General features: G+C 35.0%; 1 protein-coding gene and 1 long non-coding RNA gene across 4 annotated transcripts in view; both read left to right on the forward strand.

Annotated features, from left to right (window-relative positions):
- SGCZ (sarcoglycan zeta) overlaps nt 1–14,147 on the forward strand; it is a 444,923-nt gene that overhangs the window by 38,707 nt on the left and 392,069 nt on the right. The window lies entirely within an intron of this gene.
- LOC137856281 (uncharacterized) overlaps nt 1–14,147 on the forward strand; it is an 82,669-nt gene that overhangs the window by 11,488 nt on the left and 57,034 nt on the right. Inside the window, exon 2 of one of the 3 annotated variants that reach the window (XR_011096326.1) lies at nt 12,683–12,709. The exons of the other annotated variants lie outside the window; for them this stretch is intronic. This is a non-coding gene — a long non-coding RNA (uncharacterized lncRNA). The remainder of the gene's footprint in view (nt 1–12,682; nt 12,710–14,147) is intronic. 3 annotated transcript variants of the gene reach the window in all.

Raw genomic sequence — 14,147 nt, forward strand, 5'->3', positions numbered from 1 at the left:
TTTGAAAGCATTGGGCAAATCTACATTAATATGAACCTAGTGGTCAATTTTCTTTTTTTTTTTTGTTGTTGTTAAATTTATCACAACTACCCTTGATTGGTGTCTATAGAACTGGGAGCACTTGATGTAGAGCAACCAGACGATGTTTAGAATACTGATTATATGTTCCTTCTTGGTGCTTGTGAAAGGTGTAAAATAGCTCCACTAGATTGCCACTAGTACAAAGTGGGGATTGCTCCACTAGTACAAAGGCTACTGTTGTAATTATTATTAAAATTTTCCATTTGTGAATGGCTGTTGGTTAGTCTCCTGGCATTGGATGGACAAGAACATTAAAAATAGAAGAGAAAAAGTCCTATATGCCCTTTATGATGGAAAGTAGGGATCTAACCAAAACGTTTCAATATTCTCAGACATTCATTAGTGGCAGACTCATGACTGAATCTTTGAAGAAAGTACAAGTCTACTCTTGGTACATAATATGTATAATGAGTAGAGCTGGTACTAATTATTATATTGTACAGCTCTGGTTCTTCATCTTGTTAGTACTTCTCTGCTTGAAAGTGGTTTGAATTTTCAGCACAGGCTAATATTTGAATAAAAATACTACATGTGCTTAAGTATTTGATGAACTTCTGAGACTCTGGATAAATGCTTTTTTTAAAGATTAAAATATAGAGGGGGGAAAATATTGCAGAGAGGCTAGCCTGCAATGCATGGTATTCAGTCAGATGCAGTAGTAAAGAATTTAGAAAGCTATTTTAGTCTATAGAGGCTTGATACAAGATCGGATAGTAAGACTTAATTCCTGAAATTTTGTAAGTAGCAATGAATGAGGAATGGTGAGGAAAAGGAAGCAACATTGCTTGTGAAAAGAGAATATTTGTTGCAATTATGAGCATCCTGGACAGAGGGTGCTTGTCTTAATCTCTGATGCCATGCATCTGCTCTCTGTCATTAAAAATTTATGCACAAAACCTATTTCCTGAATTATTGTCACGTGCTCAAAAATATTATTTATGATGTAATAACTTGTCTTATTCCCTAAAACTGCTTCTGATCCTCACCTGGACTAAGAGACTTCAATTCCTTCCTGCACTTAAATTAGAATAGCCAGAAGAATTTTACAGCCAGTTGGGTCACTATCTATAGAGCATGCAAACCAAAAAACCTACCAAAAAACCCCCCACACAACAAAAACCAAAACACTCCATGTGCAGTACTAAATATCAAACTCCTGAACTATAGAATGTTTATTGTTTTAATAATGTTCTATAACTCATTCTGTTGAGTAGACATTTCCTTAACTAATGTAAGCTGTATCTTCTCAACACCCATGGATTTTGTTTCTTCTCTACTATCACTTCGGCATATTGATTCAATGAATGTTATCTACTACTTTAGCAGCAAAACTGATGTGCACAAGGAGGTCTTTGTTGGTTTAATCTTTTTGGAGTCTATCACTAGTCACTGCCAACTCTAATAAATTTGTTCTTCCATCACATGTGTACCCTAGGCACTGACTGTTTTCTTTCATGAGTTCGCTCTTGTAGCATAGTTGTTGTCTTATTAATTTGACCTCGCTCTCTTTCCACTAGCTTTATCTCTGCTTGTATCTCAAACAAGAAACGCATCATGATTTCACTTTGAATCTTGATTACTCTGTATGTCCATCCTTTCCTGTACAATTTCTCCACTTCCAGTGTTTCCTGCTCTACTTATATGATTTTCATTTTTTGCCTTTCAATCAGGCTTTAAAATTAATTCTACTAAGAGCTTAGTAGCAAATTCTCACTAGAATTACTACTGACTAAACCCTACTTCACTTTCTTCAACATCAACATTTCTTATCTGCTGGTTCTGGTTCTGATAATTAAGCGATTACCTCTGAGCATCAAGTTCACTCCTGTTTTGCTTGTCTGCTCACTGCTCAGATTTTCTTTTCTCTCTTAGTAAAGTGGTTTGAAGAAAATGACTTGTGAAAATAGAATAACAAAAACTTACAGACATGGAATATTTTCCACAAGGAGACTCAAAAATTTTTCCCTACAGCCTACACAAAGCAGGTCCAGTTTACATCACTTGGCTCAGCTGATTCTTACAATATATCCAAGGATACAAATTGCACAGCCTCCTTGGGCTATCTGTTTCAGTGTCTGACTGTCCTCTGTGTGGACTACTTTCTAGCTTCTGCAAAGCTGCCTCTACCCTGCTGGCCCTCAACTTGTTACAATACTCCCTTCCAAGGAGAAACTTTGTCATATAGTTGCCAGGATTTGGTACTGTAGCAGAGTTTGCTCTCTCCTGTTGTCCAGGTATCATCTACCTGTAATCTAATGAGATTCATTACTGGAAAGAAACTTTATCCTTTAACTGAAGTTTGCCACTCTTATAAATACATGCAATTTGAAGGTAACTTTGTCTCTCTACGTTTGCTTGAGAAATTAAATAAAAAAAATATATTTATTTTAGAAACAAAGCTTGCATACAAAACCTTTTGACGAAGCTCATAATTATAAAATAAAAGGAAAAAAGTAACATAAACTGTCCTGATTGTATTCCCTGTATCACCTGACAGGTGTCAGCTCAATGTTTTTGGCAAATACAGTAGTGGCATAATAATGATCTCAATGTTGTTCAACTTTCCCTGTGTATATATTGTTTTGGGCATTCAGCAATTGTCTTCATTGCCACCAAAGCGAAGAATGTGACAGTTGCATTTTTAGATGTTGAAGCACTAATTTTCTGATATCCAGATGTGTATTACAGACAGCTCTTGTTGAAGTCAATATTGATTTGTCCAAATTACCAAAATACCTCTTAGTCTCCCACATTCCTCTGAGCTCTCTATTTTATTCTTACTATGTGTGACTGAATATGACAGCATTTTATTTTTGTTGATAAAATTATCTGAAAATTCAGTAATCATTAGTTAAATAACGTATCCTATATCTGAAACCATTTGCAGTGGGTCATGCTGTCTCCAAGAGTTGTAACAACTAGAATTATTCAGCTTCCAGTTCTATAACCATGGGTGAATAGATGGGTACCGAATCTACGTTACTACTGTATGAAAAAAAATGCTGCTTCCTAATATGTTTAAATACAGCCTTTGGAACTGAAAACTGAGCTCTAATTTAAGATTTCCACAGGGCAGATCTGTGTACATACACAGTCTGGAAACATCAAAGGAGAAAGTACAGAAAAAAATACCAGATAATCTGCTGACCAGGATATCCTTACATCTTCTTACTTAAGTCTGAAACAATATTAGTTTGACTCTTTTTCTTTAACTCAAAGAGTAATAAAGCTAAAAAAAAAAAAAAAATTCATTTGATCAATTGGCTTCTTTCAAACATCTTAGTCCTACTTAGTCTTTTTCTGTGATAATGTTTTCTTTACAAAGACTCCAAGTGATTAATACTACCTGTCCTGATAATAGAGCTAAGAAGTAAGACTTCATTTTTGATAGCTGCCTAGCACCTGCTAGAGTAGACAAACATGTGCAAGTAACAAGATAACTTTGGAAGCAATTTGTGAAAGTAGAGTAGTTCTCCCCTTTTCTGTTTTGCTTGATTTGTAGCAGATACCAGGTTTGAACTTGAATAGTGCAATTTCTTGTTTACATTCGGCTATTCTGTGCTTTCCTTTTTGCTCAAAGTGGTCCTGGGGAATGTTCAGAGCATTCAGGTGTCTTTCTGCCATCTGCTTCTTGTCAAAAAGTTATTGATCTGCCTGCCAGGTAGGAAAGACTATCCTTCAATCTGTCACTTGATGCTGGCATTTGGAGTTCAGGAGAAGGTTTATTCAATTCCGTGGTCTTTTAAAATCTATTTCAGGTTTATGTGTGTGTGTGTGATATACGTGTGTACATGTATACACACTATTTAATAGGATTTACAAAGACTAAAAAACAAAACAAAAAAAAAAACAACAAACACAACAGCAACAACAAAAAAAAACAACCACCCCTGTCTTGATTAGCTATAGTTTCACCTGGGCTCAATTTTTGTTGTAATCGTATTATGTTAGTTACTAACTAATGCTTCCACCTTGGTGGAAAACATGGTCACTGAGAAAAATAATGAAGTAGTATAGACATTTCAAATCATATTTAATAGCATGATTCATTCTTGTCTTAGTGCTTTTCTTTAAAGAATCTCAAAGTTTCAGTTTTGAAAGGTAAGTAAAAAGACACATGCAATGCTTCTAAAGACTCAGACACTGCTACCTCAAAGTAGCCTAGTGGTCTACCACATTTTCTATTTCCCAGCTCTGACTCACTTCCCCATTTTGCTCAGAATAAATTAGCTGAAGCTTAATAAAAGTGATTTCATTTTTCTTATGAACACTTTTTTGATTTATATACTTTTGTATTAAAGTTGACATGGTATCATATTTTTCCCCGATTCTTTCTTCTTTTGAGTTCCTTCCCTTTACCTTTAGGGAATAGCCATGGAATCCCTAAAGATCACTGAATAAGCTCAAAGATATCACCTCGGTTGGTACATAAACTAACTTTTATGCTGACCCAGAAGAGGTAGTGATGCTTATTAAATAACTTCCAGACAGAACCTGGGGCTTTGGAGATCTTTCAACTTATTTTGACAGTCTCCCTTTGATGTCCTGGACCTGTTGAGATCCCATGTTAGCCTTGCTGTAGGCAGTTATTGCGGCAGTTTGGTAAAGCTTGCCAGCAGATGTTTTTGGCATGTTTACAGTAATGTGCGTATCAATAAATACAAGTCAGTATATGGCCTAAGTTTAAATGCATGTTTCCTGTTGTTGTCTTCTGTATTCTTACTCCTTTGGAGAGCACATTGTGGATTATATCATTATCAAAGCTGAAAAATCTTGGACTCTCAACAAGATATTTTGGTTTTAGTAGGCCATGTCTCCTTTACTGTATACAATATATAGGCATAAATATTCAGTATTTCTAACCTAATTGTGTCAAACATACCTTTAGCTAACATATAAACAGCAGAATGATGTTGCGATACAGATGATTCAGGAGAAAACTTATCCCCTGAAAATGGCAGCTGCCTTCTGAAAATGGTCTTTTTAAATACTGGAAAAAAAAAAAAAAAACATTCAATGTGCACTTGTAGAGCAGATGGGGTTGAAGTGAAGGCAGCTTTAGCAGGGTTGGGAACCAGAACCTTGCAGATTCCACATTTTGAAAAAAGGTAGCGCAATGAGCAGCTGACAGTCTGGATTATCATTGTAGTATAAAGCAGCAAAAATAATTGTTTTTATTCTCATCCTTGTACAAGAAACAGGGCTAAAAAAGATAATCCCAAAAGAATATCTCTATAGATGTGAGCTGCATCTGTCAAAAATTTGAAGTAGCATTTTTATTCCTTACCTAATTACTTTCTTAAATTTTGCTTCAGTAACTTAGAACTGTTTAACTCTTCTCAGCTCAATTGCTGAGATTTACATTAAAATATCACTCGTTTCATAACCAATATTCATTATAGTCAATTTATATGGGATTATTTTCTATGAAAGAGCAAGAGTTTGGTCTTTTTTTTGCCCATTTCCTCTAGGTACCTTGGATATAACAGAACTGTAGTGCCCTGGCAAACAAAATTAAATTTGTTTTAATCTGTTAATTTTCTTATGAAAAGAATGAAAAACTAAACAGATTAAATAGAAGATTATTTCTATGCCTTGACTGAACTAGAATTTATCAGTATGCCCATGAGACCTCAGAGAGCAGTAATGAGATAGCCATTACCACAAACTATGAAAGTTCAAACTTCACTTTGGTGTGCTTCCTAACTTCTCAGTGTGTAACCGTATAATCTTTAAGTTATGCTTAAGTATTTCTCAGTGGATACGGGAAGTGGGGTTTGTTTTATGAAGTGTATGGGAGAAAGATGAGAATATAGGCAAGTGTATGCGTCTATGCTACTACAGACACGTATGTTCTGTACTATGGAAACAAAATAAATGAGCAACTTCATCCAGAAATCTGATGGAGATCTGTGTGATATCTATGATTCTTGAAGCTTAATCACTTAGTCCAAAACACCACACCTTTTGCTCTGGTAAACTCTCATTAAACATTCTTTTTGCCTTTCCTCAGCAGTCTGCAGTAGGGTCAGTGCATAGATGACTGCATTCAAACTTTTCCCGCTAAACAGGGCTTGTCTGACTTGGTTCTTAAAATTATTATGGAGGTGATTTTTACATGTTTCCAGGTATCAAAATAGGACAGATTTTTTTGTAAACTCCATAAATGTTAGCATTTACAAAGCGTGCAAATAAACCATGTACATCTTTATTTTCCTTGAAAATTAGCAGAATTCTTAATTGAATATTTTATTATTTATGTAGAGAAGCTTCATCTGCCTCACAGTTATTACAATTTGGCATAATCATTTCTTCCAAACTTCTAGCTTCTTGCAAATTAATATTCTGGAGTAGTATGTGATTTATTTAATTATATAAGCATTAAAAAATAAATAAACTGACACACATTGGGACAAAAAATAATTTCAAAATCATTATGTTCTCAAGTAGAAAATTTGAACTTTTGATAACAGAAGTATATGAGCACTGAGTGTTTTAAGGTAACATGGGCAGATCATACAGATGATTATGTCCATCTGTATCATCTATGGATATGTTGATTTTCAAGAAAAAGTGTATATTTGGTAACCTAAATATATCACCAATCTTACTTCATTCTTGCTAGGCTTAGAAATGAGAACCTTTTGAACAATCAATTTTGTTCTTTAGTAATAGTGAAAAGTAAAGCCTAGAGCTATTTGAGCATACACACATAGCATATGATATGAAAATTCTAACCCAGATTTCCTCAACACTTGCATGTTAACCTCCTTTATGAAGTAAGGAGTCAAAATTTCTGCACTCAATATATTTTTTCTTAAATGTAACAGTTGGAGATAACAACAGGGACACCTCTGTAGTGCACCTGATTTTCTTGTTTTCATATAATTTGCAGGGATTTAAATAGGAAACAAAAGAGAAGGGCTGCTGTGGAAGTATGAAGGCTAATAGAGTGAGCAAGAAGATGAGAGTAGATAGTAAGGAAAAAATATATATTAAACTGAAGTGAAGAGTGAAAAAGGATTTTCTGATAAGGCTGGAATGTGAAATATCTGACAAGGACACAAAATGATACATTACAAGTGACAGACATTTGAGAAAGAAATTGAGCTGGAACTGTAAGCTAACACTGACCTACTTTTTCATGCATGTAAATATCCTAATAGGAAATTAAGATGGCATTTTCTCTGCATGACAACTCTAACAAAACTTTATTATTATTAGAAACAATTTGTCACCTCAGAGCTGTTGTTATCAGTATTTAAGTAAATCAATCAAAGCTGCTGTTTTTTTCCCCAGGTAGGTCTCAAGTTTGGGAGTAGCAAAAGTCTTTTTCTAGTTTTAATAAAGCAAACAAACCAAAGGAGGAATAATAAAATGCATCTCAAAAAGATGTTATTTATTTCACTGTAATTTGTCACTGGCATGCTTTCTAGTCAAACAAAAGCACATCATGGGAAATGATTGCTTCATGTTATAAAATACCCAAGTGTAGTTAATATTACAGATTTCACATCAGGAAATATGACTTTATTTGGAGTCATACTTGCAGGAGAAGTGAAATATAGTTATAAAATATGCATAGTGTGGATTACAAGTATGATTTGCCCTATAAATCTTCTGCTACTTCTTCATTTAGACATAACCTCAGGGATCTGAGGCAGAGAAGGGAAAAGAGAAGCTTGATAGTACTAATTAGGAGAACGAAGCTGATGGGAGAAATTGGATGAAAGACAGAAAGGAGAATGTGATAGAACAGGGGTTATGAAGGTGAAGCTGGAGACAAAGGTGAGGTGCAAGGGAGCAATACTGGCAGTCATGGTTAAAGGAGTTAGAGCACAGAGAAACAGTTGTGAGGAGGTCTTGAGCAGAGCCTGGTAAAAATGAGACGGGCTGAGACGTATTCAGGTGAAAGAACAAAAGTTTAAATCATGAGATTTGAGGACACCAATTCTGACTGCTCTGGGGAACACCACCAATAGGTGGTATGAAAGCTCATGCATTCTTGCTGTTTTCCATCTATCTTTGAAACCTGTGTATGAGTGTTTCTCACTCCACTTCCTGTGCTAGTTCATGGTGATAGCTTGCTGTTCCTACAGAATCCATCCTGTGTTTACACAACAGGAAGTTCTGAAATGCATTTTAATACTTCTGGTGCCAAACTCTGCAGACATCTCAAAAATCTTCTAGATGGAAATGATTTCAGGTTTTAAATTGCAAATGAGGCAAGCTTTGCGCTGACAGCGTTGATTTATAGCATCTTTCACATTTTGAGTGGCTGGTTTTGCAGCTTTACCATTTTTCAAAGTTTCTGTGTGTCAGCCTATGTCAGTATACATTCAATATGTGCAACAATTTTGCATGGTTGATTATCCAAATATCTGTAGATTCTGCTGCTTAGTGGAAGGCTGCTGTAACACCATTTATGTTCTGATCCTGCTCCAAATATTTAGTGCCTTTAAAACCCAGATCCAAAGCTCCTTAGGATTCATCTCCACCCCATAACTTGCTTCAGCATTTGAGTTCATTCTTTGCTGTAGGTGTTCACCAGTATAAGATAAACCAAGATTTTAATCTAATAGGTCAATAAATAAAACTTCTATGAAATACTGACATGGCATTAGAGAGAGGCAGTCATCAGGAATACAAATAAGCTACTCACTGGTTGAATTGCCACTTTCCCTGCTATGGGAGAAGAGCAGCTGCCAAGTGCTAAGACTTGATTATTGATGTTAAAGGCTGAATGCCCTCTATCAGGGCCATGCTTCAGTTGGTAGCTGGGGACTGGTACTGATTGAGAAAAGGAGGGGGGGAAAAAAGGTAATCAAAGCGTACTTGGTATGTGCAATAATGGTGGAGATAAGAGGTCTGTTTCTGTTGCTGAAGTCAGTAGGGATTTGCTACTATCTTCCACACAGGGCCTCTGGCACAGTAGGAACAGTTCTGTTCATGGATCTGGCCAGCATGTCTCCACATTAGACATTAAGCACTCTAACTATTTGAAAGAGAAACAAAGCCACTTAATATTGTTTTAGAGGATCCCCACCTGTTATAGTGTAATAATTCTGCAACCATTGAAACTTTCAGCCATCAGTAGGGGAAAACATTGACTTTTCTGTTCCCTAGGGACTTCTCTATGATGGCAATTAAAGACTTCCTATTAACCACATGCTAAGTGTATCTGCTTTTCTCTCTAAGTGATATTAGTGATGGATATTAGCCAGTATTTTTACAGTATTTTGCAGTTCTGCAAAAATCTTCAGTATCAGGTCTGAAGTCACCAGGTTAAATTTTCTACAGATCTACTTTACTATTGATATACTTCTTAAACTCTTTTTTATTATTTTTTCAATGAAAATGAAAAAAAGGTACAAAATCAATCACAAATTTCCAACTCTATTCCTATAAAACTTGACTCCCAGTTTCTCAGGCAACTCTCAGGTTGCTAATCTAAACAAATTCAAAATCATAAAATCATGTTTTGGTTTTTAGTTTTCTTTCAGAAGATTAGTGTGGCTTTAATTGCAGCTAAAATGCATCTGTATTTTATATTTTCCACCTTAGTGACAACTTTGTAGTCTATATTCAAATATATTCTCTCTGTATAGTTGTATATATTTATTGATATGAATCTATCCTTACAGAATCTTCTATCATTTTAAATTATAAATTAGAGATTTTTCTTTAGATTTTAATTACGTAGAAGCTAGCTTGCAAGAGGAATTAGGAGAGACTCACCTGGTAGCAAAATAAATTGCGTACTCTGGATCCTCCTGGCACAGTCTAAGGCTGCCGGTTCCTAATTTCACATCCAAGATTCCAATCCCAGAGGCAGAAAGTTCAGTTTACTCTGGACTGGAAAGAATCCCTGCTCTGTGTCCTGTGAGTAGAAAGACAAGCACAGTTCATCTTTCTGATGGGCACTCCCTTATGGGAGAAAGATTGTATCTTCCGGAAGAGCTTTAGCAGTTATTAGGTCACTGGTTTTGTGGAGGTCATGCCTGCTCCTTCGTGTTGCAGCTGATAGAAGTAGAAAATAAAAATAAAATAAAAATTAGTCTTTAAAGCTCTTATCATCTCCAGTAGCTTTTTATGTGGTTCCCCCATCTTCCTTTTAGTCTTCTTAGTGTATGTGTGCATCATTTTTGCTGAAGGAAGAGAGATACAAAACTATAAAGATAACAGACTTTATTTCCTGCAGTTCCTGCTTAAGATGAATGACCTTCTTGCTACTTAAAGTTAACATCAATCAGGTAAAGAGGAAAACTTCATTACAATCCTTTTTGAGAAGAGCTGTTAATTTAGTCTAGTTGAATACGTTCATTTTTCATGCTTTCTAAGCTATATTGGTGATCTAATCATAATCTGGACACACTAAAGACCTGGAAATATTTCTGCCAATGCCTGTCTATAATGTCTTCACATCCTGACATAATTGTGTACAGGCTTCTACATGCAGGGTGAATAAGTGTGATGGTTTCTGCTGCTTAAAAAAAAGTAAATTTTTATCAGCTTTGTATAATTGCATTTTTCACAGCACTGTCAACTGGGAAGAGTCTTTGACAAATCAGTAGTGCTCAGATTAAGCTTAAGATCTGGTACATCAACAAAATGGGCAACTCTTATCTGAATAAGGGAAAATAATCAGATTAAGCAGGAAGGTACTGTGGCAGTTTACTATGATAATTAGTGTTATAAGTATGCATAGAAACACATTCTTTGCCTTTGCAGTGACCAGCCTGACAGCACTGGAACAACTATAGATTCTCAGCTTCTGCTTATTCCACTGTTGTTGTTGCTAAAAGTCGGATACATAATTTGCATTTTGTTGCGTTATTATTTCTTTGTAAACCTCAGAAAAAAAAATACAATTTCCATCTATAAATAGATCGTGGAAACTGGAAAAGCTCCCATTCAATGTGTATATGGGAAAGAGAGGTGAAATAATTTAGTGTCATGGCTATTACTCATAGGCCCCCCTGTGAAAGATGGAGAAAGGAGGGGCAGCACTGGAACACCCAGATCATGTTAAAATTGTAGAATCATATAAAATATGATTGCCAAAAGAAAGATTTTTTTCAATTGGAAACTAGACAACTATTTCAAAGATGACAATTATTTTATGGACACTGATTAGCCTTCCATGTTGATTGAAACATGTATGACAAATCACACATGCATATTCTTTTAATGTATGAAGATTTACTTGATAGTGTTATCAATGTTCTTCTGTCAGATATACATTTATCGAAGAAGAAATGGGTAATGGAAAATTGTGTTAAGTGCCCCCTCTGTTAACAACCAGCTTTATCATGATTGAAGACCACGACAGCGAACAGACTTATACATTCTTATGGCCTTTCTAACCCAACTGCAATTGCAGTGGTAAAGCCAAGTGAACACAAGTATTAAAGGTTACTTTTCTGTAGTTAAGATCACTAAAGACCATACATGTGATACTTTAAAAATTAGCTATATAAAAATAAGTAAGTTGAGGAATCAGTATGCTTTACGTGGAAATAAGGGAAGCTATTGATGATGTTGTACAAATATATATATTTTTTTTAACCTTTAGCAAATGTTCAGAACTGCTTGTTCCACATGTGCTTTTGTGATCTAACTTTAGGATGGAGAAGTTATTTTTAAATTCAGATCTAATAGGCTTGCAAAATCATCTACTGCAACAAAAACTGCACAGGTTACAAAATCAGAAAATGCCTGGAGACTATCTTGCATCTTATGACTTAAAGCAAACCAATGGCTTGGTTCAGGTCAGATTTTCTAAGACAATGTAACATATTTTAAAATACATATCTTATTATGTTTCAGATTGTTTTTAATATCTTGAATGTTTTGGGTTCAGGTTCCTCATTTAACTGACCATGGTAGTGTGTGGCTTCACCCTGAAGCAGTGAAGCAAACTAACAAGTGGAATGAGATAATTGAACTTCCTTAATAAGAAAAGTAAAGAGGGTCTGCATACACCTATACCGGTGACCTAATACTCAGAAATACACCATATACTTCTCAGCTCAAATTATTTCATTACATTTCTACTGTGGATTGGACTGGACGGGTTTCCAAGAAATTTAGAAATGGTGATACAAGTCATTTTGGGAGGAAGGGGGGGGTGGAAGTCACACAAAATGAAAAATCTGTTCTTTAAAAAGAACGTTGAATTTTGTGTTTTTACTGAAACAATTATCACACCTTCCTCAGGAGTTTCATCAAACACATTGAGAATGGAACACCAAATGTATGTATTTGTCATACACGTCAGCTAACCATTTGCAAGCTATCCCTAGAAGACATTTTAGGGTGTTAGACATGCAAGGTGTTGCACATAAGTCAGGACAATCCCAAACAGGAGTACAGTCTAGGAGAAAAACTCATTGAGAGCAACCCTCTGGAGGAGGGCTTGGGGGTTCTGATAAATGAAAGGTTTGACGCAAACCAGCAATGTGTGCTTGCAGCCCAGAAGGCCAACTGCATCCCAGGCTACATCACAGAGTAGAACAGTCTCTTCCAACCTGAGCGTTTCTATAATTTTACGTAACTTAAAAAAATTCTATTTTGTAATTTCATTTTCCTTTTGTGGCAGGTACTACAAGAAAAGAGCTTCAAGTAGGTTTGTTTGAAGTATTTTAGTATTCTTTTGTACAATTCATTTAAGTATATATAATTATAAGCAGCCTTCTATTTAATTTCATCTAAGCAATCTGTTGGAGTTAGCTTATCTCAGAAACACCTAGAGATGAAAAAAAAAAAGAGGTTCACTATTTTATAAACATCTTAAGGTTTTAGATGAGTTCTTTTCTTTCAAAAAGAATAGTGAACATTTCCTGCAGTTCCTTTTTTTGAAATTGTTCTTCATTATTCCTTAATTTTGGAGAAACTTTAAAAGTAGAATACTTATTCCACAACTTTCACATAGACCTTACAAATACTGAGATGTCAGCTTTAAGAACTTATTTAAAAAGACAGTTCTCTTGCCATAATGAAGTGCACAGATACTCATATCCCTTATGCTTCTCTCCAGTCTTTCCAGAGTATGAAAAAATCATCCTGTATAAAACTGTACAAGAGCTCTTTCTCCAAGTACATGTTTATACTGGATATATAATGGAAAATCTGAAAATACTTAGAAAAAATATTAATAGGCTACATATGTTTTCAGCACTTGAAAGCCAAACTGTGGTTGTTGGCTTACAGACTGTTACAAATTTCTAAATTAGGAAAACCTAAAGATATTGTATTTCTGACTTCGTTTCCTGTCTAGCAGCTTTTTTCATCCATCTGCTTTGTTCTGTGATGTACTAAGAGCAGAAACTTTACATTCATTTAATGTAATACATGTGCAGAAGAGATTCCAATGCTTTGAAAACCTCTGGGTTTTAAGAACAATATAGTTTTATATATACTAATAAAAAATTATTAATACAAAATTTTGAAAATAATTGGTAGTAAAAAGTCTTATCAGAAAAACTTTTTCCTTATACTTTGAACAGATCGTTTCTGCTTCATAATTTTGGGAGAGGGATAAAGGGTCTGTTCATTTGTTTACCTTAATATTATGAAAATCAGAATTACATACTTCTTTACTTGTCACCTTCTGAACCTACTCTGAAATGAAGTTGGTCTATGAAAGTTTTCACTAGAGAAAAATATTTCAGTTTTGAACCACATACTGTGTCAAATCAGGGACTATATTAAATTAATGCTAGCATCAAGTATCTCTTGAGACTTAGTCCTACTTCTCTGTAGTTGATATTTTTACCACGTTTTTTTTGTCACTGACTTAAACCAACACAATGACTATAGATGCAAGACTTCAGTAACTGTTTACATTCACTTTGGTTCTTTTGAATTTACATTTGTAATAAGCAGTAAGAACTAAAAGATTAAACCCACTCTTTAACAAGTATATAGTATATCTGTTTTTACCTAGTATGTAGTTGCCTGTAAATTACAATTTCAATAACGCATTTTCCAGTGTGGCCACAAGAACCGTACTGCATGACTGATGGTTCTGAAGTAAGTTACAGTTTAAGCAGAAAATAGCTGTA

This window comes from Anas acuta, chromosome 4 (genome assembly GCF_963932015.1).
Source record: "Anas acuta chromosome 4, bAnaAcu1.1, whole genome shotgun sequence".
Classification (NCBI taxonomy): domain Eukaryota; kingdom Metazoa; phylum Chordata; class Aves; order Anseriformes; family Anatidae; genus Anas; species Anas acuta.